Source organism: Cololabis saira, chromosome 4 (assembly GCF_033807715.1).
Source record: "Cololabis saira isolate AMF1-May2022 chromosome 4, fColSai1.1, whole genome shotgun sequence".
NCBI classification, from domain to species: domain Eukaryota; kingdom Metazoa; phylum Chordata; class Actinopteri; order Beloniformes; family Belonidae; genus Cololabis; species Cololabis saira.
The window spans coordinates 34,746,522-34,771,693 of record NC_084590.1 but is presented as its reverse complement, the minus strand read 5'-3'; the positions used below and the strand labels follow the sequence as shown (position 1 = coordinate 34,771,693).

The window sequence follows — 25,172 nt, the reverse complement described above, 5'->3', positions numbered from 1 at the left end:
TGGCAAAGGTTTGTAGAAGCTAATTATTCAATCAAGCTGCTCCTACAAGCAATTTTTCCTTGAAGCTATTTTGTCTCGGTTTAGGGGAAAAGCTGGGGGTGGGATGGGGGTGTTCATAATGATCTGATGCTGTTTTTGCTTTAGATGGTCGATAAAGCCCTGTTTAGAAACAACCAGTCAACTGTAATCACTTCACTTTTGGGGTTGGCTGAGATTTTACAACCTGGTAAATAAACAGGATCTGTTAAATGTATTCAAAGCTATTAAGTCTACACTTAGTTACATATTTTCCAATATGTTGAGAGTTTAAGAGCATCCCCCCCTTATTAGTTAGATGTAATTAGTCTTTTACTGCGGTGACACAGCTGTAGAAAATCCATGAATGAGCGCAGTGCTATGATTGATACCTTGCCATGTAGTGCACATGATCCTGTGTGCAGTGCAAATCCATTAATCAAAGTGCTGACATGAGGAGTAAATGACCGTAAAACAGGGAAAGGGGGAAATGGCCTGATGGCATGCGGTTTCATGGATATGCTGAGGATGAGTTTAACCTCCCAGTTATGACAGTTTTCAGGCTACTCTACACCGCCGAACACTGTCACTGTTTCCTGAGCGAATGGCTCGGCAGCTCTGCTCCTGAGCCTGTAATGACATTGAGAACGTCCTTTAACGAACCTGTTACAGCTGTGGTCGCTTTGCTGCTTGTGTTTGTCTCACACTGTCCTGGCTCCTGTTGGATCCTTGCTAAAAATACAAACAAAAATGCATTTAACCAAAGCCTTTAACCCATTTATGCAGCTTGGAAGCTTTTTTCACGTTAGTTCCCCATGCTGCTGCAGCCTGTTAAATGCTGAGGGTCCATGCTTATCAGCTGATATAAGCTCACAATTGTTGTCTGTTCTCTCTGGATTTCTGGAGGGCTTCAACACAAAGAAAGGCAATTGCCTCCAGTAGTAATGCATTTACTTAAATCTATAATTAATACACGTTTCAGGATTTTTTTGTCTCATTGGGCGGTCAAAGGGATCGGATGTAATGAGGCGTCTGGAGGTTGTTGTAGAGATTTGTTATTCTTGCACAAGAAAACTTATCTTTGAACCAATAGACAGAGGGTTTTAGCTTTCTTTTTCTTTTTTTTTTTTACAAATGTATCATTTATGTTTCTGTATGTCTATGAAATCTACTTTTCCTGAATGCTGTCTGATGTCTCCAAGCAACTGAAAGACTGATTCAAATATCTCGCTCTTGCTGCACAATACCCCGCGCCTGACCCCTGTTTCCACATGTGCTCGATTCTGGAAATTTTGAAATATTGAGTGCTAATGTTTTTTACTGGAGTTACATTTAAGGCCATTTATCTCAAAAGACCGTTTTTTGGTCTCCCCACTGACAAATGCTGATCTTGTAGGTGAATTTAAGGGTCAGTGTTGCTGTCAGAGAAATATTTTTCAACATTCCTGTAACCTGACAGGCTTCTGAGGTTGTTTTCTTTGCTTTTGGCACCACTCGGATATCTTTTTTTCTCTGTGTCAGTGACAAAGTATAGTCAAAGATGTCGGCCTGGGTCACTCCCGTCATCACAGTGAGTATTTTAGGTTCCCGTTGGCAGCGCAGGAGGACTGTTTCCCTAACAACTTGTCTTTGTCTTGCACAGATAAGATGGAATCAAACTGTTGGATAATCACTTGACACAGTGTATCCTTTTGCTGAAATTGGATGGCATTGTAGGAAAAAGGAAAAGAAAAAGGGAGGTCAAATGTTGTGGCTGTGCAAGGAAAATGGAGCAAAGGAAGTAGTTTTTTTTTCTTTTTCTTTTGTACTGTATATACAGTGAGGGGGAGACACGTAGGTGAGGAAGTGAGGCCAGCGTGTTCCGAAATCAGACTTTCACTCAAGGCCGGGCAATGATTTGCTGCTTAGAAATAAAAAGATAAAAGTAAAGAATCACTGGAGAAAGTCTTCTCTTATGAATGCCATGGACACCCACGCTTCAACTTGGTTTATCTCTTTCATTTCTTCAACTCGGACATAATTCGAGCCTGAGGTGCAATGGATTTGCAAGAGGATTTGGATGGATGACGTATCAGAAAAGCAGAAGCTTCCATCATGAATACTTCCCTGGCTGGATGAATAGCTTAAGGTGACAAGCCTTGGGTTCCTCTCTGATACAAATTGAAGTATAGTAAAGTTGGAAATTGAGTGCCAAATTCTGTTTTTTCATGCATGAAGGCTCTGCAGACAAATGTGAGTGATATATTTAATCTCTCTTGGATTGCGTGTGGCTGCACTTGAAGGAGAGCTGTTACATGCCACATAGCTTGTTTTGAATTTTTGGTACAAGAAAGAAACTGAAAGCCTGTGACCTTGGCGGCCATCTCTTTCCAATGTGAGAAAAAAGGAACACAAAGATAAAGAATGTTGCTTTAGAAATAGCCTCTTTTGAGATCTTGATCCAGTACATCACGTATGCGCAGATCACGTTGATAACCTTATGTTCAAGCATGTGGTAATTATTCAGAGGCATTAATCATTGTATTCCTATTTTCTGTCTTCTTTTTTCAGTCACAAAATCTCATTGCAAGCAGGAGAGTTGCCCTTTCTTTGTTTTACAGAGATGAATTCCAAAGCTGTATCAAAATATGATCAATTTTTCATCACGCTCCCCTTAACACTTTGTTTTCCTTTTGCTACATCGCTGCAGTGAAATATTAATGACAGGACACACATTGATAGTCATGGTGTCTTTGGCTATGTCTTTCCGCTGCCTCTCCTGCTGCTTACTCGTCTTTCCTGTTGTTTCATAATCAGATCAGCGTTCATATCGCGCCCAAAGCTGCCAAGTGGAAAAAGGAGCAAGCTCAGTCAATGAGATTATGAATGTATGACTGCATCTCTAGCGTGTTGAGAAATGCCGCCTCCTTCACTGCAAGTACATAATAAACATCCCAAAATGTATTAAAACAACCTCTTTTGTGTAAGAGTGTCTTGGTCTTCTTCTATTTTATTTAATCTGATTCAGCTATAAGAAGGCGCACATCAAAGCGTAACATATTTCTCATTCTCTAGGTGGTGTGTTCCTGTGATGTTAGTGGGAGCTGCCCAGCTCCGCCCAGACTCTCTGACAAACACCTGATCAAGATGCAGATGCTGAACCTGTAATGGAGGCCCTGGCTTGATATTTGGTGAGCTTGTCATGTTTTTTTCACACCACTGCATACTAAGTGTGTGCTGTTTCTGGTCCACTGTTGGCTTCGGCAGCTCTAACTATGCTGAAAATGCTGTATGAGCGGTGGTGCATGAGCAGATTTAAGATGCAGCCCTACATGGACCAATGACGGGAATCATATATGCAGTTAAAATACAAGTGCAGATTTTATTTCTATTCACTTTCCTCCAGCTCAAAACCATCTCAAGGCACTTCACACAGAAGGTTAAAAAGTTTAATATAATTCACCTGAATTCAGATTATTTTCCAGTTGTCCAATTCATTGTAATTCGTGCACGATCTGATTCATTCCAATCCAAAGTCCAATTCATGATCCAATTCACATCCTAATTAGTTGGGAAGGTAGTCAGATGATGTGAAAGATGACAGAAAAAGAGAATAATAAAGACATATACATACAAGAAGCATGTGTACATGTCATCACTGATGTTAGCCCCATCAAATAGAAACATTTCAAGCCTAATCTTTAAGGTAGGGGCAGTGTGTGCTTCCTGAACACTAACTGGGAGTTGGTTCAATAAGACACGGGCCTGCTCATTCAAGGCTCTGCCTCCCATTCTACTTTTGGACACTCAAACTGGATTTTGTTAGTGAAGTGCTTTTTTAAAGATACGAGCAAGACCCTAAAGGAGAAGAACTTTAAATTTTATCCTAAATTGAATAGGCAGCTAATGAAGGAAGCGTCATTGTAGGACAACATACTAACAATGAAATGCAGTTGTTCAATCTTGAAGTAACAAATGCACGGACTAGTTTTTGTATTCAATTAAAAACATTTTTATCCAGCGTCTATTACCATACAAGATATCTGGCGCTTTCCAGAGACCCAGAACATGACCTTCGAGCAATTATTACATAAAAATGGCTGGGAATAACTCCCCTCGTGGGAGAAAAACCTGAAGTGGCAAGGAAAAACTCCCTCTTAGAAGTGAAGAAACCTTGAGCAGCACATGGCTCATAAGGGGGGACGGTCCTGCTGAAGGCCAGCCAGGGAGAGCAGGAAAAGGGAGGTAGGAAAGAGAAGATGAAGAACAGAGAGAGGAGAGACACAGGCACACTGTCAAAGGCACAAAAAATAAGATATTAGTATTGAATATCCCAGAGTGGGAGAACTATTGCTTTTTTTCTGTTCTTTCTGTGAGTGTAAACGTTTTACACGGTTATGCAACAACCAAATACAGTGGGTCAAAAAGGTATTTAGTCAGACACCAGTTTTGCAAGTTCTCCCACTTAAAAAGATGTTTTGGGGCTGTCGCTGGGCAACACAGACTTTCAACTCCCTCCAAAGATTTTTTATGGGGTTTAAATCTGGAGACTGGCCTTGAAATGTTTCTTACGAAGCCACTCCTTCGTTGCCCGGGCGGTGTGTTTGGGATCATTGTGTTGCTGAAAGACCCAGCCACGTTTCATCTTCAATGACCTGCTGATGGAAGGAAGTTTTCACTCAAAATATCACCATACATGGCCCCATTCATTCTTTCCCTCACACACCTCAGTCATCCTGGTCCATTTGCAGAAAAACATCCCAAAATCATGATGTTTCCACCCCCATGCTTCACAGTAGGTTTGTTGTTCTTTGGATGCAACTCGGCTTTCTTTCTCCTCCAAACACGACAAGTTGTGTTTCTACCAAAAAGTTCTATATTGGTTTCATCTGACCATATAACATTCTCCCATTCCTCTTCTGCATCATCCAAATGCTCTCTAGCAAACTTCAGACGGGCCTGGATATGTACTGGCTTTAGCAGGGGGACAAGTCTGGCATTGCAGGAACTGAGTCCCTGGCGGTGTAGTGTGTTACTGACCTTTGTTACTTTGGTCCCAGCTCTCTGCAGGTCATTCACTAGGTCCCCGTGTGGTTCTGGGATTTTTACTCACCGTTCTTGTGATCACTTTTACTCCACAGGGTGAGATCTTGCGTGGAGCCCCAGATGGAGGGAGATTATCAGTGTCTTGTTTGTCTTCCATTTTCTAATAATTGCTCCCACAGTTGATTTCTTCACACCGAGCTGCTACCTATTGCAGATTCAGTCTTCCCAGTCTGGTGCAGCTCTACAATTTAGTTTCTCACATCCTTTGACAGCTCTTTGGTCTTGGTCATAGTGGAGTTTGGAGTGTGACTGTTTCAGGTTGTGGACAGGTGTCTTTTATACTGATAACCAGTTAAAACAGGTGCCATTAATACTGGTAACGAGTGGAGGACAGAGGAGCCTCTTAAAGAAGAAGTTACAGGTCTGTGAAAACCAGAAATCTTTTTTTATTTTACGGAGGAATTTACCAATTGATTCAGTAACAATCCTACAATGTGATTTCTTGGATTCTTTCCCCCCATTCTGTCTCTCATAGTTGAAGTGTCCCTATGATGAAAATGACAGGGCCTCTCTCTTCTTTTTAAGTCGAAGAACACAATCAGCACAATTGGTGGCTGACTGAATCATTTTTTGCCCAACTGTAGGTGGAGTTTATCAAATTAGAGTCACTTTGTTGTTCTGGTATGTTGTAAGTATATAAGGGCCTGTCGGCACAGTCAAACACAGTTAGAGAGAAAATATGTGCAGCAAAACGCATGTAGACGTCAAACATATGGCTCTTGTCTGAAGACGATGAACTATGCAAAGTGGATGTATAATTTGTTTTGAACAACATGTGAGCAGTAATATAAAGGGTCACAAACAGCACACGCACGTGTGGGAGAGTTAAGACGTCTGGCTGACTAAAGTGATGATTGGTGCATTTTCATGCTTGTGGTTTGTTCATGGAACTTATATAGAGCTTTTTTGTATTCATACTTAATTACAGAAGATTTAATTTACTGTTCATGTCATTGTACCATCTGTATCATAAGCCATTATATGCAGAATATGTAAGTACAGCAGATATGTAAGTACAGCAGGATTAATGTACTTATATTTGTTATCGTTATACTTGATCAAGGAAGTTCCTAAGTGTTGTTGGGGAGGTAGGACGGCTCACAAGTTACCTTCATTCTTTGGATTAAATTTTTTTTTTGGTAATACAATTCTTATTGAGTTTTAAACACAAGGAAAAGTGAGCAGCACCATGAAGCACAACGATAAACCCCCCCATCACCCCCACCTCCACCCAGTCCCTGATCAACACCTTGTTTTCAGACGTATCAAATGTCAGCTGAGCCACCTAGCGTACAGCTTACTATGTAAATAAATGCAGTAATAACATAAGACTGTAAAAACAAAGAGAGAAAATGTAAATAATAATGTAAAAATGTCTCTTTCACCAAAGCTATTCCATATTCCCAACCAGTTGTTGACAGTTGCAGCCTTAACATGGTTTATTCTTGCTTTGGCCAATTCTAGCTATAAAATGCCTTGCAGTGTGTATAACCAATGTTTTACTGAAAGGCGTCTCTGAACCACCAGTTTCTTGGCAGCAGTGACACCTGCTAACCACAGCTTACGTGTTTTCTCTGTGAAGGAAACCGTGAGTCATCAAGGGAAAGGTGCAGCCTGGATCCTTTGGGAAATCAGTGTTTGTCAAAGTAAATATTGTATGTACGATTTATTATATTTACTAAATGTCCAGACAGCTCCACACAGAATGCATAAAAGTAAAATACGGATGGGGGGAATTCTCTGGATTCTTAATTTGCTCTCATACTCATAAAATCATGCTCAGTCTATTTGCGAGCAACCTGATTTCTGATAAGAGATGACAGCCTTTACGTGATTGAAGAAATAAAAATAATATTTTGTTTATTTTGTTTGTCATGTTTTTGACAAAGTGACAAGGCCCAAGAATATGCTAGAGGAGTATACTATATATAGCCTCAGAGGCAGGGTAATATTGTAGTCTTTTAATCATCTCATCTGTTTGGTCAACTTGATTTTTTTCTTTTTTACTCTTTTTTTTAATCAGGCAACAAAAAACACGAAGGCATCATGGGTGTTACAAAGTCAAGGCAATACAATTTATTTCTATACATCATAGTACAGTGTCATATGTTCATTAGTGTGCATACATAATCCATTTTTCCCAGTACTTGTCACATTTCTGCAGTTCAAGTCTCAATACGAAAGTGAGTCTCTCCATACAATAAATACCATCCCCAATATTAAGCCACTGGACTTTTGTTGGAGGGTCAGCCAAGTACGAGTTATCGTTTTCCTGCTGCTTGCCAGAAGTATCTTCCACAAATACTTATCTTTGAAAGGGACAATTTCTGGCATATTTCCTAAATATAGTGTGATGAATGAGCAATCTAACTCCACTCCAGACATTTCAGATAACGCAGTTGCCACCTCCTGATCAACTTGATTTTGATTTTGATTTTGACATGGTATCATATTTTCTTGAGTACAAAAGCAATTTGTAAACTGTAAAACAGATTACATGTGTCCCTGGTGCTCAAAAATACCCTTTTTTGAATCATTATCCTCCGACGTGTCATTGACTAAAAGACAAGGCTCACTTATATATACCTTGTGTTGACTTAGATGACCCTACACTGAGTAATTCATGTGATGTGATGTGGTACAAGACAGCTTCTACGTGAACTCCAACTGTAACTGACTGCATCTCAAATGGGCCATAAAACACTCACATGGAAAATGATGCAGCAGCACATGAATGCAGTTTCAGTAGAACATGATACAGCACAGCACAAAACTATCAATTAGAACTCGGTACATGATAGGATGGAGTTAATGATCCGTGCTGCCTCTTTAAAGAGCAGTCAGCCGAAAATAATTGTGTGCATTTGAATTGCAGAAGGTACCTGTATCCCCTTAGCATCTCTGCGGTGCATTCGCAGTAGATTTGCATCCTGAAAATGTCATTGCACTAGGTGCTATATCTGATTCAGTGTGCTGCCAGCAACTGAACATTGCTGAGGGTGTAGTTTCTGGTAAAGGTCTAAGTGATTACCCCTGGATGGTGAGGATTAAGGATTGGAGGTGAGGTTCTTCTGCCTGCCTCTGACCCTCAGCGGTCAGAACCCCTGTGGTTTCAGCGGTCAGGTGGAAATGGCTCAGTGCTGAGAACAGAGAAATTGGTTGGCTTCCACTTGTCCTCCTCTGGTTCAAAGAGAACGGCAGGGCAGCGCTAATTAGCCAGCTTGTGTTAGGGAATTGAACATAAGTGCCGTTCCCTTCACTGCCCCCCTCCCTTTGTCGTTGTACACCTAACAAGCACCATCTCCCACAGTCACGCATCCTGCATAACTCTGCATATTTTGTGTAATGTTTGACATCCTGTTCTGTTTGGATCCTAAAAAAAAAGAGTCATTCAAATTAGGATTTTAATTTATCTTCAAATACACCTTTGCCTTTCATATTAGCCATATGTGTGGCGATAGTACAGTTATTTTATTTTATATGTAGTCTTGTGTGGCTTAATTTCACGATGTAAAGTTTAAGGGCATTAAAGGGGGCAACAACTTCTTACCAGCTACTCTTTTTATTTGAGTTTCAAAATGTAATTGCTGCTCTGTAAGTAGGTGGTTAAGGCTGAACATGTTTAAAATCAAGAACTAAAGGTAAAAAAAATCTGCAGGGGGTCAAGTTTATACCTTAAAATTCGAGTGCTCACCTCCCCTCTCCCGCCTTGTGTTTTGCGGTCCGCTTCTCTTGTCAAAGTAATCTGAATCTGTCAGTCAGTGTTTCCTGGAATATTAAGTATTTGGAGCGGTGGTGGGCAACGTTGATTGGCAGCACTGGGTATTCGTGAAGCTTACAGCACATGTTGCAGCGTTACCAACTCTGCACCTGTAATGATCCAAAGAAATTAAGCTACAGCTCTCAAGTTTGTCACTGCTTAGGAATTCCTGAGATGATTTGTTTGAAGATTTTTCTGGGGGGAAAAAATTATGGAAGACGTGGAGAAATCAAACACACCAGCATGCATGCGAATGAAAGTCAGATACCATAGAGGCATCGCTCCAGGGAAGCTGTGCTCGGCGTCTTGGTGTGCACTCGCCTTTTTGTTAGCGCAGATGCACTTAGGGATGGCAAACACATTGAAAACTGAGTCACTTAAACTTGCGCATCTGAACACGCAGCTGATTCACTGTATATTGATTTCTTCATACATTTCGTTCTTTTGTACTGTTTGGTATTTATGCACGCAGGAGAAAAGGGCATTGTTTGAGCTGCTCTGCACATGTGTCTGTCTCAAAGCTCTCCGGCTTGCAAACTTAAAATGCAGAGGCCATTTAATGACACATGAAGTGCAACTTTATCCCATAAGCATGCTCATTAGTTTCAAGGACCATAACTGAGTTTCAAAACCATTTACATAATGGCCAAAAATAGCACAGTAAGTGTTTGTGAGCACAAACAAGCTTCTATCCCAGAGCAGCAAAACAAGAGGATCTCTTATCTGTGTCGTCATGCAAGTGTAAACCCTGGAATGTATTCATTCAAAATAAAAGGTGGATTATAGTTTGATGCAGTTTTTACCGCAGTGCTTAAATGCAAAAAAAGGCAAGCTCTCCAACAAGGCAATAGGACATTTCTACACAGCCACTTCTCTTTTGCACATTTAGCATTTTATTGGCTGCTGCAGAGTCAAAAGCAGAACAGGAGAAAGTTTTTGTTTTTTTTTCAGTTCAAATCGAGTCAGTGTTGGAAGTTCAAACCCTTACTAACAACATACACTATATGAACAAACAACAGCACTTGGACCTACAGGAATTGGAATAACTTTGTATTCAAGCACACATCCTTTAATATTACATTATTCTCTCTTTTGCAGCAAAAACAGCATATAAGACTATGTATGAGGTCAGGCTGGATGTCAAAACAAGACGGTCTGGGTCACAATCTCCTTTCTAGTGCATTCCAAAGGCGATTGATGGGGTTGAGGTCAGGCCAGTCAAGTGTGCTGGAGTACAGCCGCATTGGAATGAAAAAGGCCCTTTCCTACGCTCACACCACAAAGTTGGAAGCATTAACTGAAGATTAGGGGCCTAGAGCAAACTCTGAGAAATGGCCCCATACCATAATACCATCACTGGCATCTGAAAACAACTCAGACTCACCCATCCGACTGCCAAGCATTTCCAGTCCTTCAGACTCTTGACATTTGGACTGATGTGAGGCTGCCATGCAGCTGTTTGGATATAGAAACCCATTCCATGAAGCTCCCAGCGCCCATTTCTTTTGTGCTTACACAAAGGACCGTGGAAGTTTTGAACCGTTCACTGCCAACTCAGCAGAGAGTTGACCGTGTTTACTGTACCAAGTACCCTGCACCTTAGCAGTGCACCTGGCCCGGCTCTGATATCTTTCTCATGTCCGTCTGCTTCGTTGCCGTTGTTCTTATACACTCCCACTTTCTAATAATTACATTATTTGATGCTTTTCTTTAAACTCAAAGATTAAAATTAATCTAAAACTGGATACAATCTGCCTTCCAAGCAGAAAAGGCTGTTTATTTAAATGTAGCGCTTCCTGCTCAGGAAAAACATGCAGCTACAAATCTATTGTTCTCCTGCTGCAGCTCTTTCATCATAAGTGTGAACATCTGGACATCCTTCTTCAGGTTTCTACCCTCTGCTGTGCACTGCAAGTGGCTCATGATGTAACGCTGCCAGTATCGATGTCCATCTGTGCATTTGTCTGAACCGGTCCGTGACTGAGTCCCTCTCCCTTTCATATCATTAAGAAGTACAGTGTATGAGGTTGGGCCTCGTGGCACTGGCAGACAAATATCTGGTTATGAGCCACCGCGCCTCCATTGTCGGCCACGCTGCAGAAAGAGTGGGAGCCCCTAAAGACGCCTGGCAGAGTCTCTGCTTCCATCCGCCTGCGTGCCTCACTATGGAGCACAGCTCACACCACTTGAGATTATACTCACGTCCAAGCTGTTACTGTAATTTGCATTGGCTCATAGGCAGAGGAGAGTGAAGAGGAGGAGGAGCTGCACATGAGGCAAGGATGTTATAAGTAGTACTGGCAGCACCGCAAGCTTGCTTGGGTGTAGTATTATGGACAAGTGGCAAAGACAGGGCTGTTAATAAAGTGCAATAATGGGATTGAGCAGTTTGCTTTGCCGTCTAAGATTTAGGTCTGTGTTGGTGCTTAAGGTAAATTACAGAAATGTAGCTCAAAAGCATCTCAGTCATTTTCAGTATTGCTATTGTAGGCTTTATCGATGTGTTTATTTTTCTCCCCCAGCTCTGGCAGCGAACAAAGACTATCAGCCACAATAGCAATGCACATAAAATACGTGTGAGCCTGAGTACGCCCCTCTGTAATGTATTTCACTAATTGGCAAGTAATTTCCCTGTTGTTCATTCAGAATAAAGATCACATACTGGGAGAAAAACCCCGCGATTACATAAACCCAGCGAAATCTACCCAAGAAACAAACCAGGGCAGAGGATTAAACTTCAAGACAAGAACACACAGACTGCAGCACTGACCTCTGTTTCAGATCACACTTCAAGCCGTGGAAGTGATCATAAAATGTCCTTTGAAGAATTCATTAAAAATTCATTAAAATCTAAAAGCTGCAGCTTTGTTTACACCATTTTCTGAACTGAGGTGACGTCGGGAGACAGCGGCATCCATTCGTGTGAACGACTGAACGTGTTAAAACCTTTCGTTGTAAGATTTAGAATTAAAGTCACATTTCCTCCCCAAAAAGAGTTCTTTGTTTTAAAACAAAGAACAAAAAAGCTCTTTCGGAATAATCCCACTGAATGTTTTCTAATGTCCTAATTTTTCAGGCTTAATTCTTTTCTAACTTGATAGCTTTTGGACTGCAATTTGGTTCGTCAGCTAATGTATCAAATTTACTAATTAACTAGAGACAGAAAATAAAGAGCAAATGCTGATAAAGCCACCTCCATCAAATAGGTTGTGAACTAATTATTTATCGTACAGCCGCCACCACAGTGACGGTTAATGAACTTCTGTGGCTGGTGGCAAAGTCACTACATGTGCACTATTTAATGCGTTTTACCCCTAACAATTATTTCCATCAATAGAGTTGTTTTGTAACGTTAGAGTTATTAAGTCAAATTCTGCCTGTTTCTGCAGCTCAAGTATTATAAAGACTGACTCAGAGGTTTAAATGTCACGCCAGTTTTAATCAGTTTCATTTACTCTGAAAAACGTGTAAAACATCAGCAGTTTTACACTTAAGCTAATTGTTTGTTTGTGGCATTACAAACAGGGAAATGAACTGTTCTTTAAGTGTACAGCCATATTCTTTGAGTGCAAAGTCTCTGAAAAAGAAATAACAATATGAGGGAGATATCAACGATGACAAACAGCTAAATGTGTTTTTAGTCTGGTGATCAGAGATAGTTTTTTCACTTTCACTGCCTTCAACGAAACCAGTGTGTTGGGTTTAAGAACAGGCAATAGTTAATTTGTGTAAAAAATAATGTTAAAGCATCCGTTATCAGGACCCTCGGGACTGGTATCAGGACGTGCCGGTTTCCCTGATAAAGTCTCACTGGATGATGCAATGAAAATGACGCAGGGCTGCAAATCAGACCTTTTTAACAATAGCTTTTCCATGTGAGCACAGATTAAACCTGATCTTATTTTTATTTTGTAAAATCTGCCCACCATCCATTCATCCATCCATCACCTACAATCAATCACATTCAGCGTTTCCGTCTGTGTAAGTCTTCCCCCTCCTCCATGCACATCAGAGGAGAGTTTTGGATTTTAAACTTGGATGGCGGTACTAGAGACGATCAATTGAAACTTTGTTTCTTGCTGACTACATTTTCACCAAGGGGCAGATTATTGACAGACCACTAAAAACTGGCTTTGAAAGCAAATCAGTTTCTTCTTATCCCCATTTTAAAACGTCTAACTTTGCAGCAGAAATTAACATATTTACAGTCTGGGCCAAAAACATGCTTTAGGTCCTCATAGTTATATTTCACATCCATAATAACCACAAATTTGTTTTAATTTCATCATATAAAGCCACAAATTCATGTACGATGGGGGATGAGGTATTTTTGATTGACAGCTGTCTGTGATACATGGCTGGCTGTCATCATTATAGTTACGTTGCACTGTCTCGACATGACTTCTGAGCGCAGAATAAAGGCCTTAACAGCCGGGAGCAGCTGTCTTCTCCACTGATTTATGGCTGCTAGCCAAGAACCAGCACCTGCGATGAAGCACCTGTAATTTCATTGTTATGAAGTATGAATGATGACAAATAAAGAATCTTGATCTTCTCTCTAACCAGAGGACGTCAGCTGGACTACAGCTTGCTCATTGCCTTCCTCTTCTTGCAGCAGCTGGATTGTTTGGTTGAGCGACGTTCACCTCTGATCTGATCGTTTCAGGATCCTTCCAGTCACTTCACTTACCACAGGGTAGCCGAGCAGCTCCCCACCGGTCAGTTGACCACTAAACCTCCACATTCGACCCATGTCATTGCACCACATGTAGGCTCGCAGGCCAAATTAGTGTCCGTTCGTCCCAGCAGAGCTTCACTTGACCTCGTTTCTGCTCTGGCAGCACACGTTTAAGATGTCATCTGAAATTAAAATGTTTTGACAGATCAAATGAGAATGAATGTTGGTTGTCATCATTGCTTAGCATAAAATAGGCCAGCCAAGCTTTTTTTAAAAAAAAGGGTAACCTTTAAAATGGGCTTGTTTCAGCTCATTTGTCCATTTTTGAATTAACCTGGGTGAGGCAGTCAGTTCCTTCCAATGTGTAGTCGTGCAATGAGACGAAAGAAAGGCTGTAAAACCACTCTTCAGAAACCTATGGGTGATGTCACAGTGGATTTGTCCAGTTTTTTTTATACAGTCTATGGTTTTCACATTATGAAATTTAATTTAATGTATTGGAGATGGCGTACCAATCGATTTATTAACAGTTGATGAGATTTATTACTATGGAAAGTAGCAATACAGGAACAACTTTTATCAACCCTTTCAAAGTATACAAAATAAAGTGCAAAAACGTGCATGTTTTTCTCTTGGCTATTTATGTGACTATTTAGGGGTGGCTCATTGAGGTAACATGTAGCACTGATTCTCTAGCAAGAAGAGCAGAAAAAGAAGCAAAACTAGATGACTAGAATGAAAGATAGATGTGAATAAATTAACATGATGGAAAGGTTAATGACAGAAAGCACAGTGGGTAATGTAGATCAAGGCCTTCAGACAACTGAAAGTACAACTAAGTGTTCTTTCAGGAGTTAGTCCATTATTCATGTGGTTTCTAGGCATCATTATTTCCCCCCCTTTTCAGTCCCTGTCTTTCATGCAGCGTGCAGAAGGAAAATCATGAGCATGAATGTGGAAGTTGTTTTTCTGCTGTATTAAACTAGGCAGAGTAATGTACGGTCGGAACTTACAAATAATGCCAAATTGAGTGTCAAGCTCTGCTGCTATTCTGAAATGGCGCTGATATAAGAAAACTGGTCCAGCCATCTCATTCCAGTGACACAGAGTGAACCCTTTGCTGGTCACTTTCCAGGCCTGTAGGGAGAAGCTCAGTAAGAATCTGCAGCTTATTGTTGCCCTGGGACCACATGCTGGGTTAATCCAGCTCTGCATTTTGAGGATTACATTTAAGAAATGCTTGAGAAAAGGAGCAATGTGTCACCAGTGTGTGTCTTTATGCTGCAGCCGCAAAACAAGATGACGATGGTGGAAATATTCAAATCAACAAATATAAGTATGCAAATGGAAACCAAGTCATCAGTCTCACACAAAAGATGCTAATTCTCAGAATTATTTTTTGGTTTGTTTGGGTTTTTTTTTTTTAGTTTTTTTAGCGGTATGCTGCAGACATATAAAGTCTAATATATAGTGATTTTACAGTAATGAAATCTTGTAAGAGTTGACTTTAATTCTTTATTTATAAGAAGCCAAGAGTAGATAAATCCACACATGATGTGAATTTTCTGGCCCACCGCAACCCTGTTTGTACTGACAATATAATGTGCTTTATTTGACACTGAAACCGGATTAGCAAGGCCTTCAATATGTGTTTGACAGACATTCTGCCTAAACCTGCTTTGCACTGGCTTTTTTATGTAGTGTGTCAAATTAAAGCTGCGCCGTCCATTATTTGCACACACTCAATGAATCACATGCGCTCATTGCGGCTCTCAGGTTGTAACACACACTCATAAGCATTACAGCCTTGAGTGATTTTGGGACACTGTCTTCTATATCAATTAGAGTTTTATGAATTTTCCATCATTGCACCCAGTTATTACAAAAGATTTATTCATGTGGATCCTGTTGGTAATAAATCTCAATTGTTTTAGTTAAGTGAAAGATACTGTAGTAAGAAAGGAGAAGGCACATGTTGGACATTTACATATTATGTGAGTTGCATAATGATGAATGGGGTCATTTATTCACGAGGGGTTGTGAAGAGCATTGTGCTGCTCTAAGCTAAAGCATACATACACATAGCAGAAACTTTTGCAGGTTGACTAAAAACATTTTATTTTTTTATTTTTCTACTTGTGTTAACATGGTAAATTGTGAATAAAAGGAACTGGACAAATCAAATCGAGGCCAAATGAAAATGTAAAAGTTGAAAGTAAATGCCAATGCTGAATTTCATAGCTTTCCATTTTATATAAAACATTTTATATAAAATCACAAATGTCAACTCCATGGGGACATCAAAGGAAATGTCAGGAAATCACCAGTGTCATTAAAACAAAATTAGAGCCATCTCGAGTTTCATGGTAATGCACCCTGTAAACATTGACATTATCTTGCAACTCCTGACTGCTTTTCTGTGATTTTGTGGTCCTCTTAATCAGGCACCAACAGTCCCTCCAGTGTTACAACAAGCACTCAAGTTTGGTTTGATGATTGTGAAAAGGGTCATTTTAAGCGAATGGAAATCAGCCGCTTGTTGTAAAAGATGGCTGAATGAAATGGTTTCTTTCTAGAGATTACCTTGGTTTCTCTCAGATACCCACTCCAAGTGTCTTAGCATAGGGAAACCTTTCACTGATTTCATTAGGAGTAGATGTGTGCAGTGACAGTGGCACTAACTGTATGATTTTTATTTTTTTTCAGGATTTTGTAGCTTTTACTGGACTTTACTGACAAGGAATCTGTTTTTTTGTGTGACTAGCCCCACCCTTAGGTTCACTACTCCAATGAAAACAACTAAATCCTGTTTTTTTTCTGTCTTATATTATTTTTTGGGAGAGGAGGGGTTGTTGAAGAAAAAAAAGCTAAATGATATGTCTATTCCAAAGAAAAAAAATTGACATGTTTAAGGTTATGGCCCTACCACCTAGAGCTTATAAGATACAAACTGACAATAGCATTACCTAAAAATTCAAGAAAGACTTTAGGTTGTGTAAAATTCAACAGCTTTAGTAGAAGCATTAGTAGCAATGGATGGTCTCCATTATTTATCCCACGAATGGCTCATCTAATATTGAGCCAGTCGGTCCAAAAAACAGCAATGGTCCATGAAATAGTTTCTACAGCCGTGTGTGGGTGTTTTCTCACAAAATGGTGAGGGTAGGATAGGAATTTCTGGATGACATAATGTATGTAGACATTTGAACAGAATATTAAGAGAATATAGGAAGGTAACCCCAATCCTGTTCTGTTTTAGTGTGTATGTTTTTTCAGAAAAGCTTTAGTTAGTCCAGCTTGTAAAAGAGTGTGAGAAGCAAATGGACAAAAGGACAAGAAAAGCACGAGGCAGTGTCAGGAGATGAAATGTGCTAAAAACAAGCAAACATGGATGAAGAAACAGCAAAACTCTCACGACTTGCAGAAACCACATATAGAAGTGTAGTGGCAACTAACTTGCACACAAAAAAGACTTTCCCCGCCACTCTTGCAGGACATGAGGTGTCTGACTCGTAAAATCTTGAAAACTGCCGTGATGCTTATTGAAACTAAATATTCACGGTTATAAAATAAACGGTCAGAAAAGTATTGCTCCTGGTCCTGCTCCATTAACCTGCTACCGACAAACATTGAGCACGCGCCCTCTCCTGGTGGCACAAACACTTCCCCTTGATTAAATAAAGGAGAAAAAAGGAGCCTAAATAAAAAGACTTCGACATTGAACTATTGAAATAGTATAAAATATAACTGACTGTCTTATAGCCAAATATGTTATGTACAAAACACATATGACATCTATATGGCTCTTGCCTTGTCATGCTGTCTTAGCATTCAACAATCACCAATTCTCGTCACTGACCCTCACAGAGGTTCAAAATAACTGAGACTAGAAATAGAAATCCCAGAAGAGGGATGTCATTCAGAATGACTCTGTTTGCTTCCAGCTCCAGCTTTAATCATGTTTGTGTGTGTGTGTGTGTGTGCGTGCGTGTGCGTGCGTGCGTGTGTGTGCGTGTGTGTGCACGTGCGTGTGTGCGTTTGACAGATTTTTTAATTTTTTTTTTTTTTTTACTGTACTTAAGAAAAAATGTCTTAGTGTCAATGAGGCTGTTAAAGAAGTTAGTCCTCCACCGCTGCACATTGAGATGTTTTGCTGATGTTAAGAAAATCAAAGCTAGTGTCTTTCTAATCAAAAATTGACTGTTGTATGTTAAATGATGGTCGTATGGAATCTGTCTTTTGAAGTACGTAAGTGAAAAATAAATCTATTCTACCTGAAAATGAGCAAGCTTCTAAAATTCAGTGTTCAGGGGTAGGAAAGTAGTATATAATCTACTTTGACAAATGCAGCATTGAATTGCTAAATACTTTGAGTATTTTAATATTGGGTTCCGCTGACAGAACAATGTGCATAATCACTTTGCAAGCTCCTGCCTGAGAGGAGAGGATGTTTTTTCCACATCAACAAGGTCGCGTCATGCTTCAGTCAGATATTGTTATCCTTGGTTCTTTTGCAGAACCTTTCTGTAACCTCAATCATAATGTTCAAAGTACTCATACCATATTGTTTCTTGGTCATTTTCCTGCCATCTGCCTTTCTGTGTGGCTTTGACCCGCATCCATGCCGTGGAAGCCAATTTCATTCAATCCAAGTCTTTCTCTTCAGTCTTGCTTAGACACAAACAGTCAAAGAGTACATTTCTTCCACAGCAGCTCCTAAAACATTTAAAAAATGTTTGATGCTGTATTTACTTTGCAGCTCTAGTCACTCAGCGTGTTATTAGGATTACATGGCATGGGGATTTATGAAAATAGATTATTATATAATGAAAATTTGCTTATGTGAGGTTGGAAAAACAACTAAATAGATGAAGAACTGCATCTTTTTTTCCTTCTGAAATAAATGATAGACATTTAATATGGGCCACATGCACTAAGGTAACCCTGGTTTCATGATCTAAACAGTAATTGTTATTGACAATAAAATAAGGGGAAAATCGAGAGAAGCGCTGGAGCCGTTATGCAAAAGTGGAAGCAATATCTTACAGAGACGATTAGTGTCTGTCCAGTGAAATGTGGACATTAACATACAAGTGTCCTGCAAATATACTGCTTCTCTTTGTTGGAGGATGTTTGTGTACTACTACTTTCACATATACCTTGGATCTATCCAGAACTTTGTTTTATTTAAGAAAAAGCTTAAGCCCAGTGCTGCCAATCATTCCGTTTTTATACACTCTTCATCCTACTCAGGATCTCGGGGGGCTGAGGGGTAATCCAGCTGTCAGTGAGCGCGAAGAAGGGTACACATTAGATGGGTTAATTATATCTTTTTGTTGTTTTTTACCCTGCATTCCTGCATATTGCATATGTAAAGAGTAAGAAGCAGCACGTGAGTCTTTATGAAGCACATTACAAAGCACTTTGTAACCCTTAAACAAGGTTAAAAAAAGCTTTAGCTGCAGTCCTTTTACCATTAAGGTTTCCACAACACACTCTGTATAATGCAGTAATCCCAACTTGAAAACGGTCAGTCATATTACTTGGATGAGCAGGCAGGCATTCATTTCCTTGTCCTTCTTCACTTTAAAGCTCTACATTTTCATTGCTTCATTTAGTTTCCCCCTTTCTTTAAAAAGAAATATATACGGTACCTTTTTTATTGTTTATGCATAGTACATTACACAGATCATCATGACACTAAAAGTACCAAGGATTAACACATATTTAACACTTAGCAATACATATATATATATATATATATATATATATATATTGTATTTGTATATGCCTAAATATTACATGAAATGTTCACATGCCCTCCCCTCTAGTGCACTGTGTCATTTGTATGCTTACATAAGCCTTTCTGTATTGCATTTTTTCTAATTACCAAAAATTGTTAAATTGCCTGTCCAAAAGCTGTAATCACCATTGCGGGGCTGCTGCTTGTAACAACTGCCAAAATTGGCAACGTTGAAGTTTATGTAGCTGTCGGCATCCGTAATAGTTCTTTGTTTGTAAGCTGCCATGTCACGTAGCTTGTTTTTGAATGTTTTTCTGAACTATGTTGGCTGTATTTTTATATAGCCATTAGATTTTACACTAGCCACTAATGAAAGAGCCGCATGAGGCTCCCGGGCTGTGCTGTGAGAAAGACTGTGTTACAGGAATGTTCCGAAATGCAAATGAGGAAAAAGAAAGTCATTTATAATCTTTGAATCAGTGAGTTCAGTTATTACAATGCGCATCCCATCAGCATATGCAGCCAGCATAAAACTACTTATTAATTTGTCTCTACTGTAACCTGGCTCAGAATCAACAGAATTACAAAATAAAATTAATTTGGAAGAAATTTAGTCAGGCAGTAAATCTGAATTAAAAATGTTAATGATTTCCCAGCCTTAGTTATGAGCACTTCTCGAAATGTCATTACAAATATTCAAGAAAGGCCGGAAATTGAAAAAGACAGTGTTAGCCTGCAGGCTCCAGATCACTAAATCTTCCCTGTTCTACGCGCTCTTGATCAGAGTTTCTGTTCGTCAGCTTAGATGATACTTTGACCATTTCAGATTGAACTCATAAACACATTCGTTCTTGTACTTTAGTTAATTCTGTGTGAGCTCTCGGCCTCCAGCAAACATAATGCTCTAGATGTGATATCGTATCTTGGAAAGCTCAAACTGCAACCTTCTTAAAATGCACCTCAGTAATAATACAGTAATCTATTGTGTTTTAACACTTTGTTCAATCCACCCCAGCCTGTTGTATTAAAGGCACTGGTTTAAAAACATGTACGTCCACTGAAAGTATATTTAACATAAAATAGTTTGTCATTGTTATACACCGACTACTGCAGTCTCTTCAATCAAAGGTGGCAATGTCAACAAAAAAGAAAAAAAAAACATTTTTTTCTGAGTGTGAGGCCCTGCAAACCTTTCACAGAAAAAATGTAATGTCAGAAATAGGCAATTTTAAATCAGAAACAATGCATGCTTCTTCTGATTATATTAATCATAGCATGTTTTTTTAATGTTTGTTTGTTTTTGTTTTTCACTATTAATTTAGTATGCATTCATAAAATGTATAAAGTCTTTGTGATTAGGGAGACTGTTTTTAGTGTAGAATAGAGCAGATTTACAATAATCAGACTTTGAGCAAAAGGATAAAACCATCACCGAGCATGATGGGAAAGTAATCATTATGTCATTCATGTGAATCAACACCATTTTCCCTTTTGATTATTTGAGTGGTTTAACATTTGTAGAAAGAACTACATAGCATGATTATTGTTGTGTTTGTGAAAAGAAGCACTTTAACAAATGCCAAGAAATTAATCACTTGAATCACTTGAAACTAGAAAGAATAAAAGGCCTGCTACTTGCAGGTCTTTCTCGTGTTATGTGGCAATTCAGGCGGAAAAGTTTAGGTTGTGAAGAGCCTTTTACTTCAAGGAAAGTACAATCCTTAAACCTTTTCAGCAGCACTTAAACCACATTTATTTGCATTCCAGTCTCGTGTAGTTCTACAGGGATGGAAATATCTCCGAGGAGAGGTATTCAAAGAGAACATGTAGCAGGTAAAGGGTAGCAATCAATCAGCCAGCTGTTCAGTCAGTCAATGATGTGCACAAGAACACCCATGCAGTGCCAATGCAATGCTAATGTTCTCTCTCTTATTTGGGAAGGCTCTGACAATTAAAGTTTATGGAGCTGCAGTAGTATTTGCTCCTCTGGAAGATTTTAAATTGGATTTCATTGCAAAGACTGTGCTTGCATGTGGAGATAATTACAATATGCAAATGCCTCCTGTTTGCAACAAAATCCTCCCCACCCCACTTTGATGAGATGTGACCAGAAATCCCCAGGGCCGTGCACCCTCAGTTTAGGCATCCACTGGAGGAGACAGAGCTGACACTGATGAACTCGGCCTGTCAATAATTATGCCTGCCTCCTGACAAGAGCCACATAGGGGCAGCTAGCGGTTCACTGTCTGAATTGTCTAATTGGCATTTACGGTTTCCTGAGTGACAAAGTTGTGTATCTGCTGTGTAGAAAATGTCCTTACAAGGCTCTGGGCAGAATGTGTATGTGTGTTTGTTGTTCTTATAAGGCAAGGACAAACTGAAAATAATAACATTCATTAAGGTTACCGTATTTTGCGGACCATTAGGCACACCGCATTATAAGGTACAATATCAATGAACGGGTCTATTTTCATACATAAGGCGCAATGGGCTATAAGGTGCATGATAAAACATTTACAAAGTGAAGCAAAACAGTCACATAAGTGGAACTTCATTCAACTCTTTCACAATAACTCAGAATATCGTTCAGTTGTAACTAATACAGAAAAATACACTCACATTTTAAATCATTCACCACAAATCCACAAACAAATAGTGGAGAAAGTTAGGCCACGTTTATACATAGGTATTTACAAAAACGGACCTGTACGTTTTGAAAAATACCATCGTTTACATCAGATCGTTTTCAAAATCTTTTCATTTACACGAACCTGCATAAATACGCTGTTAAGGGGTGCTATGAGCAGCCAGACCTACAGGGGGCAGTGTAACGAGAAGCATAAAGTCATGCTAGCCAATCAGAATCCTGGAAAAAAAAAACATCAACAAATGACACGTGTAACTTCCAGTTACTTCCAAGATGGAACGAGAGTCTTTCGTTTGGAGTGACAGAGAAGTGGAGTTACTTTTAAGTGTTACGTTAGAATATAAAACAAGTAAAATACAAGAAAATATTGACAGTGACCAAACAAATTGTAAACACAGGTCGCACACATGACGCTGGTGACGTTTCTGTTTCATAATGTGGCGTTCTGAAGCGTAAATGTCCGTTTCCCTCTGTTTACAAGCAAACGTGAAGACGGAGTTTTTGCAAATCTCCACTTTGGCATTTCTGAGTTTTCAGAAATGATAGTTTTTGGTGACTTTGAGCTTCGTTGTCGTGTAAACGAACGGCCAAAACGCATGAAAACACCACCATTTTTGCATCGTACTATGTCCTGTTCTCTGATTGATTCATCGCTGCCAGCAATAGCGGACACCTGAAGTTACTGTAGGGTTGGAACAATGTTGTATTTACACATTTGATTATAACTAGATCATGATATAGGTTGGAAAACTGGGTTTGCGCTACACACCTAATGTTGGCTTGACGTTTAATTATAGTAAGGTAACATTGACTAGATGTCTGACGGTGCAACCCGTATCCAACCAAGGACCGACTTTAATGTGTCAGCGGCAACCAGTCAAGCGGAGCGGCTCCGTCCCTTATCAAAGTGGAACTAAAACATTTTGACAGATTTTTGAGCGCATTGTACCACATAAAATTGTTTCGAGGTCAGTTAGCACAACAACATTCATACATAAAGCACCCCTGATTATATGCCACACTTTTAGAGGGAATTTCAAGGATTTTAAGTGCGCCTCATAGTGCGGAAAATACTGTAATTTTAAGAGAAAAAAGAGCAGTGAAAATATTAAAATTAAAGAAAAATATAGTGTTGACTAATAATCTGTCAGTGGGCTAGTTAATACCAGTATAATTATATCTCCTCCTAAATGACTTTTTATTTATTTATTTTAGTCTTTTTTTAGTTTTTAAGATTGACTAAAAAGCCCAAGTAGACGTTTTTAGTAAAGTTGGCCTGAGAACACATCGAGGCAAGCTTGAAAAGGTTCTAGATAAGTGCAGATCATTTACTGAAGACATCAAGTAAGCCATATTTCATCTTCAGTGGATAAAAGTGCATTTCTACATGCAAATGTCAGAGCCGACAGTGCTCAAAGTTTATCGTCTTGATCTGTGCATTTCACTTTCGTAAAACTTGATTTACGTGATCACTGGCCCATGCTGTCTGTTTGCAACTAAGTGGGTGAAAAAGTCAACTCTTCTTCCTATGAATGCCCACATAAACAGATTGACAGCTAAGTTCATGGACTGCTGGGAATTATTCAGAGTTTAAAAGATGCAACATGATCCCCACAGCTGCTTGTCTTGATGGCTTAATGCGTATCAGTGGATGCAGTGCATTTGGAAGGCAGCAGCAGAAAGGAGCTGCAGAAAGGGTCATAAATAAGACAAGATGTTTAAGATGGCAAGTTTTACCTTTCATTTGATTCCTGCTGCGTTCTTTATGACACCCTGAGAGATCTTATTTTTTATTCATTTAAGTGAGTAGCTGAGTATCTTAAGAATATACCTGTTTTTTTTTTTTCCTCCCTGTTGTGGCTCCGATAACGGTTAAGTGCATTTTTTAGAAGGCAGCAGAGTTGATCGCTTCTTCACACGCGTGTCCTTCAGCACTAGTCTGAGCTGAAAATGGAACATGCGTGGGGAATTTATTCTTCTTTATTCCAGCTTTTTGATAACTCACTTTGTTGTTGTTGTATAGCATGTTTTCCTGTGTGTGCATAGATGTGAACACTCATTATTATGCATGTATTCTCTTGTGTATGTGCCTCGGTAGCTGTGAGTTTTAATATACTCACATGCTCATGCCTTGTGTGCCTTTTGTTTTTTGTTGGGTTTTTTTTTCTTCGGCGGGCAAGATTCCTGGTTAGAAACTCATCTGGGATCTCTCTTTGAGACGTTTTCATGTTTTCTCTCTATATCTGTGTGGGGTTTTTTCATGTGCTCTGGATTCCTTCCACAGTCCAAAAACAATGCATCTTAAGACTGGTGATTCTGTTCTCTGAACAGGAAGAAGTTCATGTAGACAATGGGTGGATGGAAATCTGAGTTTAGGATCACAGATAAAAAAGAGTTAAGCCTGATTCTTAACCTGATTTATGTGGAAAAAAGTGCTCAATGTGATCTATCTGTGATGCCTGAGTCCCACCGAGCCCAGAAGAGCTGTGGAAGCGATACGGCTCGCCCGGCTCTGGGAATTGCGGCCAGCGGAGTCAATGACAGCGGTCCCTACAGAAGCTCTACGGCTTCGAAATGTTCCAGAAGAGACCGCTTGCTCTGCTCTGCTAACTCAGAGCTCACCAGAAGTGGGAATGCTGTTTTTCTCAGTCCTCAGGTTCGTACACAAGCAGCATGCATATGAGCAACGCTTGCTTTACTGGATTTGTGAGATTACGTGTTTACCTGAAGGTTTTGACATCACAACAGATTTGCTCGTTGAAAGACATATATCTTACAATATATCAAATCAAATCAAACTTTATTTGTAAAGCACCTTTCATACAAAAGATGTAACACAAAGTGCTTTTCATAAAACATAAACATAAAATGTATTAATGCTAAAAGCTGCAAGAAAGCAGGATAAGATACACTAATAGAGTTTAAAAAGTATAACATAACGTAAAATCCTAAAAGTATGTCTAAAAAGAAAGACATTAAAAACTAAAGGAATAAGACAGTAAAATGTATAAAATAGACCATAAATAACTACTAAAATATTTAGATAAAACATTAAGATAAAACAATGAAAATAAATTATGATAAAAAAAAAAAAAAAAGGATAAACTAAATATAAAACCGAGCAGTAAGATCCAATAAAAATAAGGGTGAGCATAAAAAATGTAAATGAGTCAGTTAAAAGCCTGATTAAAGAGATGGGTCTTGAGCCTCTTTTTAAAAACATCAACAGTCTCTGCGGCCCTGA

General features: G+C 39.4%; 1 protein-coding gene across 2 annotated transcripts in view; it reads left to right on the top strand.

Moving 5' to 3' along the window:
• lrfn1 (leucine rich repeat and fibronectin type III domain containing 1) overlaps window positions 1-25,172 on the top strand; it is a 173,287-nt gene that overhangs the window by 134,301 nt on the left and 13,814 nt on the right. For both annotated transcript variants that reach the window (XM_061720390.1, XM_061720392.1), the window contains exon 3: window positions 3,070-3,185. The gene's annotated coding sequence lies outside the window, so the exon portion shown is untranslated. The remainder of the gene's footprint in view (window positions 1-3,069; window positions 3,186-25,172) is intronic.